The sequence below is a fragment of the Limanda limanda genome, chromosome 8 (genome assembly GCF_963576545.1).
Source record: "Limanda limanda chromosome 8, fLimLim1.1, whole genome shotgun sequence".
Taxonomy (NCBI): Eukaryota; Metazoa; Chordata; class Actinopteri; order Pleuronectiformes; family Pleuronectidae; genus Limanda; species Limanda limanda.
This window is the reverse complement of record NC_083643.1, coordinates 27,416,570-27,422,476: the sequence shown is the minus strand read 5'-3', so window position 1 is coordinate 27,422,476 and position 5,907 is coordinate 27,416,570. Positions and strand designations below refer to the sequence as shown.

General features: G+C 38.5%; 1 long non-coding RNA gene across 1 annotated transcript; it reads right to left on the bottom strand.

Annotated features, from left to right (window-relative positions):
- Nucleotides 1–2,492: 2,492 nt before the first annotated feature.
- Nucleotides 2,493–3,742, bottom strand: LOC133009612 (uncharacterized). Its single transcript, XR_009680554.1, has 3 exons — nucleotides 3,696–3,742; nucleotides 3,135–3,276; nucleotides 2,493–2,669 (listed from the first exon to the last, which is right to left on the bottom strand). It is a non-coding gene; the product is annotated as an uncharacterized LOC133009612 (long non-coding RNA).
- Between the last annotated feature and the right edge of the window lie 2,165 nt (nucleotides 3,743–5,907).

The following is a 5,907-nucleotide window of genomic DNA, read 5'->3' as shown; positions in this document are numbered from 1 at the left end:
GCCCAAGAGAAGATTCCACAGAGTTCAAGCTGAGCAGGCTGCAGCAGGTTTGGATGAATCCTCCTCTGAAGAGGAAACATGGCGAGGTTCTTCTCCACTGATGAAGAAATGTGAGTGCTGTGATTAGGTCAAATCTGCTGCAATGCTACTGTGGCTCCTGGGCCCTGCTATTAGCTTGGTGTTTGGTAGCTGTTAGCTTTAGCATATTTATTTTTTAGGGGCCTGTCTGACGTTTATGTTTTAAAAAAAAAATCAGAGGGAACCATCTTCATAATTTAACACTATGTTTTGTGTGTGTCCTTCAGATCTTCTCAAGAGAAGCTGCCTCAGCTCCACGGTCCCTCCTGCAGCCTCCACTCCTGATGCTAACCCCCGGTCTCCATCACACCATCCGGGCAAACCTGGAGTCCCAGAACTTTGTCCAGAGCTGCCGTCTGAGAATTTTTGATCATATAATTTTCAGCAGATGCCTTAATTTAATGTTTGTGCACAATAAATGACATTGATCATAACATATTGGTATTTCCTTGCAGTCATACACCATGATATTGGCAGATAAGATGTTGATTACATTAAAGCAGTGAATGCTCTGCTTTAAGCAACATAAACACACAATGATCCAATGGATTTGAAGTAGAATGGGCACGTTACATTCTGTAGAGAGTACCTCAGTAACGGAAGTCAGAAAATTACTTTCTTTATCTGAGGTTCAGTCAGTTATAGTCACAGCAAAGCACACAGGTCTTGTTGTCTAAGTGGCAACCATATCATATTGTTTAAGATGTGTAACATCAAGCTTGTGTATCAGGGCTAAATACATCCAGTCATAAGTAAGTTCACCCTCTTGTTAACACTAAAAGTAGGTGACCCAGATGTTTCACAATGCAATCTGATAAGGTCTTATGAGAAACATTCTTAACATTAAAGAAATGAACACAGAGGATAGCAATAGATGTTTCACTTTAAATCAGTAGCTGGTAATCGGCAGACTGACTTATTCAAACACATTAATACTACAATGAATGAGGCAGGGGTTTGCTATCAGAAATTATTTCTGGGACATTAATTTAAAAGATCTCCAGTATAAGCAAATGTGTTCTAAAATTGGTTTACATCCAAGTGAGAGGCTGTCCCATCTCATGGATTTAAGATATATATATTGTTTGTATTAGCTGTCCCTCAGTGAAGTACTTGCACTTCTTGAAAAGCTCTATATAAATAAGATGTATTATTGTTTATACATTGCCCTCTAGTATATGTTTTCCTAAGTCATTGTAGATACAGAAACAACAGTATGGTTCAGGTGACAGTAAGTGGAAGGTGAAGGTCATTTCCATGAGCTCAAGAGAAACCTAATGTGACGATATAGTTGATTTCTGATAGGAAGCACCTGCCTCATTCATTGTAGTATTTATGTGTTTGAATAAGTCAGTCTGCCGATTACCAGCTACTGATTTAAAGTGAAACATCTATTGCTATCCTCTGTGTTCATTTCTTTAATGTTAAGAATGTTTCTCATAAGACCTTATCAGATTGCATTGTGAAACATCTGGGTCACCTACTTTTAGTGTTAACAAGAGGGTGAACTTACTTATGACTGACTGGATGTATTTAGCCCTGATACACAAGCTTGATGTTACACATCTTAAACAATATGATATGGTTGCCACTTAGACAACAAGACCTGTGTGCTTTGCTGTGACTATAACTGACCTCAGATAAAGAAAGTTATTTTCTGACTTCCGTTACTGAGGTACTCTCTACAGAATGTAACGTGCCCATTCTACTTCAAATCCATTGGATCATTGTGTGTTTATGTTGCTTAAAGCAGAGCATTCACTGCTTTAATGTAATCAACATCTTATCTGCCAATATCATGGTGTATGACTGCAAGGAAATACCAATATGTTATGATCAATGTCATTTATTGTGCACAAACATTAAATTAAGGCATCTGCTGAAAATTATATGATCAACAATTCTCAGACGGCAGCTCTGGACAAAGTTCTGTGACTCCAAGTTTGCCCGGATGGTGTGATGGAGACCGGGGGTTAGCATCATGAGTGGAAGCTGCAGGAGGGACCGTGGAGCTGAGGCAGCTTCTCTTGAGAAGATCTGAAGGACACACACAAAACATAGTGTTAAATTATGAAGATGGTTCCCTCTGATTTTTTTTTTAAAACATAAACGTCAGACAGGCCCCTAAAAAATAAATATGCTAAAGCTAACAGCTACCAAACACCAAGCTAATAGCAGGGCCCAGGAGTCACAGTAGCATTGCAGCAGATTTGACCGGAGGCATTACTGCATGTTTTCGGGTTGTCTAACTGTGTATTTGTCTTAAAGTCAAAAGGTCAAGGCCACACTGACCTCATGTTATGGTTTCAGTTGTCAAGAGGTTACAGTGACATTTATATGAGAGAAAATATGTAGAAATATGTAGACGGACACTGCACTGGTTAGCGGAGTCATAACATGAATTCATACCAATATCAGTTTACAATCAAACCTTTTTGTGTTGACCTTGTGTAAACAGAGTCAAAGGACATTGTACAACAATGACACACATTTTTCCACAGTACCTGTCGTTCACTACTGAACTTCTGACACACATTACTGGACTGTGTATTCCTGTAGAGTGGTGATGTTCTCAACATTCTTTGCACAGTCTGTCAAAACAAAATTAGAGTTACAAATGTTAATGCCCAACAACCCATTGCAGATACAGTTGGTATTTGCACACCACATCGGATCAAAACAAAACTGCAGTCTGTGAAACAAGCAGTTTTGGTAGATATAAGGGAAATGCTAATATTTCTGCATGAAACACACATGTAGACAGAAATAAACAGTATAAATGAAAAGGTGTAAATATTGCTAACATAATGTCTGATGGGGGTCATCATTATACATAACAGAGGAAAACTTTGCACAAGCATTCCTTAAATTTACTTGCCTTCCTGTGGAAAAAGTTGTTTTCCCAGTTGAACAACCACAGCAGGGAAGCATGATTGATCAAAACTTTCAGTGTGATATTAACTTGTATTTCAGCCAGCATACTTTGGGGATTTAATAAAAATTTATATTTGGCACATTATATAAAATGGTGTTTCTGGTATGTAACTTAAAAGTACCTCTTTAATGGTAGGATAATTTCTCTCCCTCATCTTCCTCGTGGTACGTGGATGATAGTAGTGGGCTCAACCCGGCTCCTCTTTCTCTCCAGGCTGCCCTTCTTGCTCTTCATCATACTCCTGTAGCTTCACTTGGATCCTCCTTGATTAAAAAACAGAACATAGGAATTGTTTTATAAAATGAATCGCAACTCCATAACATGAAAACATTATTGTCATATTACATTCTATACATTAAACCAAATTGATCTGTTATTGTGAAGTATTGGTAGAGAAATACGCTCCTTATTAATCTAAGCATTCATAAATCAAATTCATGTTTATATTTATATTGTAGCGTCCCTCAATGATGAGCTAAGCATCTTGAACTGGTTTGAACAACCATGTTTTCACCTCCCAGGTAAGCACATGCTAGCCAGGGCTGAAGCATGTGGATAACAATGGCATATTAGCTGAAGAAAAGCATCCATTGTGGGTATCGACGGACTCCGCATCCGCTGTCTCAGCACTCGGACTTGGAACCTAGATCGTAACGATCTTTAAAAACAATAAACTACTTACCTGACAGAAGGATGATGACATTGTTGTCTTCCAAATGCTCCGTGTGTATGACGCAGCTTCGTGTTAAAGGGACCGGATGTTGACAGCCACACGTTATTTCCGGTGGCCCACTCGGTCCGGTGGCCCACTCGTGTCCGCCTCCGTATGAACAGTCTCGCAGGATCCTCCGCATTAGAGGTGTAATCTAGCCTCAAATATTAATATTATATAACATGAATAACATTCACGATCACTGAACGACACCACGCAGGGACGGTGATTTAAACAGCACGCTACGACGTGCTGTGCCGTGGCAGCGTCATAGCAACCATCATAGCAACGAAAAAAACATTCGTGATAACTATTAAAATATATATCATAAGCACGAACTGGCTGAAGACTGTGGAAGCAAAGACCACATTTCTCGCTAGAAATGGTGTCAGAATGTATTTTTATGCCCAGACTAAGTTACAAAATCATATTTTTATCTGAAAAAACAAGGACTGTCCGCTATGTTTTCCTTTCCGTAGACGGGAACTCGGGAGTCACGTGATGTGAAAACACGCCAATGCAAAACAATGGGCGGACCAAACGTTTCCATCTCACAATCTGATAGGCCAGGTTGTGAGATGGAAACGTTTGTCCAAGTGGACCAACGTTCCCACTGAACGTTTCCTGATGAGACTGGGTTGGCACAGACGGTCTTCAAACATCACAAACATCCACCGCAACCTTTTAACATTTCATCCCCCTAAAACAGATCACACTGGAAATGTATATAAATAATATTCAGAGTTTTGCTGTGTTTGGAATAAAAAAACGAAGGCATGGCATTTTGAGATAATAGACAAAGGATAATGAGAGGTGATACTGTGAATATCTCCAATTCCAATGTTTTAACTATCTCAGCAGCTGAATTATCTAGTCATCTGAATAAATCTAAAAAATATCAGTAGACAAAATACTAATAATACACAAGTTTTTCTTTGTCATAAATTAAAAAAAAAGGATTCTGCAGTTGACGGGGAGAGATGCAATTAGGTCCCCAGTGTTATTTCCAACCTTCGAAACACGCAATGTGAATCAGTCTAAGATTAACAGTTAGAAGTGAATGAATTTAAACATTACAGTTATTATTAGGGACAGGTTTTTGAAATATAACCCATTGTAAAAAGCATCAATAAAGTTCAATTTATTAATTTATTAAAATGATGCTGTATGTTCTGAACAAATGTTATCTCACGTCTTACAGTAAATGCTGTTTTAAAGCCTTCTTCATGCTGTAAGGGTTAAATTCTGGTGGGGAATCAAATCTGCTTATAATTTTATATTTTGCATTGTGAACTGTTACATTCCAAACATTAAAGGAGAGATAACCTTGGCCTCAGAAGGTAGCCAGCTGAACTAAGGTGACTCACATGGACTTCTACAGTCTGTCAAAATCTCAGCTCACCTTAAAACGAGAAGCAAAATCTCATGACCCAGCTACCCATGACCCTTCCCTCCCAATCCACTCACCCTTCAAAGATCCTTTGTGTGTGTTTGTATGTGTGTGTGTGTGTGTTTGTGTATGTGTGTGTGTGTATAAGTATGCCTGCATCTGTGCTTTTGTCTAATATGTTTTACAGTGCATGCAGAGTAAATGTACTTGCATTTATTTCTGTGCAAAAGTGGCTTTCCCCCTCGATAGACATTGTGTTTTACAATAAATGTATGTGTTATGGCATGTAGTGTATGTGTGCAGTACTTTGTCAATACGTCCTTCGACCACTTTCCTCCAGAGTGAGTCTGTTGTCTAAAAACTGAACCGTGCACTACACATACTAATGAATGTGTCACATAACAAACCTCATGGACCTCTGTAATGGCTGGCTTCAGTATATTTCTACAAAGAAAGAATGATAAACTACTTTTGGATAAGAGAGCACAACAAGTCATTAGCCCTTACTGGGGCTCAGACATTTCTGTATTCTTCTTTGTCATATATTTAGTGTGGTAGGAACTTTAATAATGTCTTTAGAATAAGGTCAATATTTTGTGATAACCCTATATTAAATGACCACCACATCACTGTTTCTATTGGTTCATTTGATTCAATACATTAAGCAGTTCTATTTTCATGTTCAATTAGAATGCTTAAATTTGACAGATATTTCTTCAAGGACAGTTGTCTGCATTTGCAAATTAGCACTTGTCAAACATTTAATTGTAAATGTGCAAGGCTGCCGAGTAA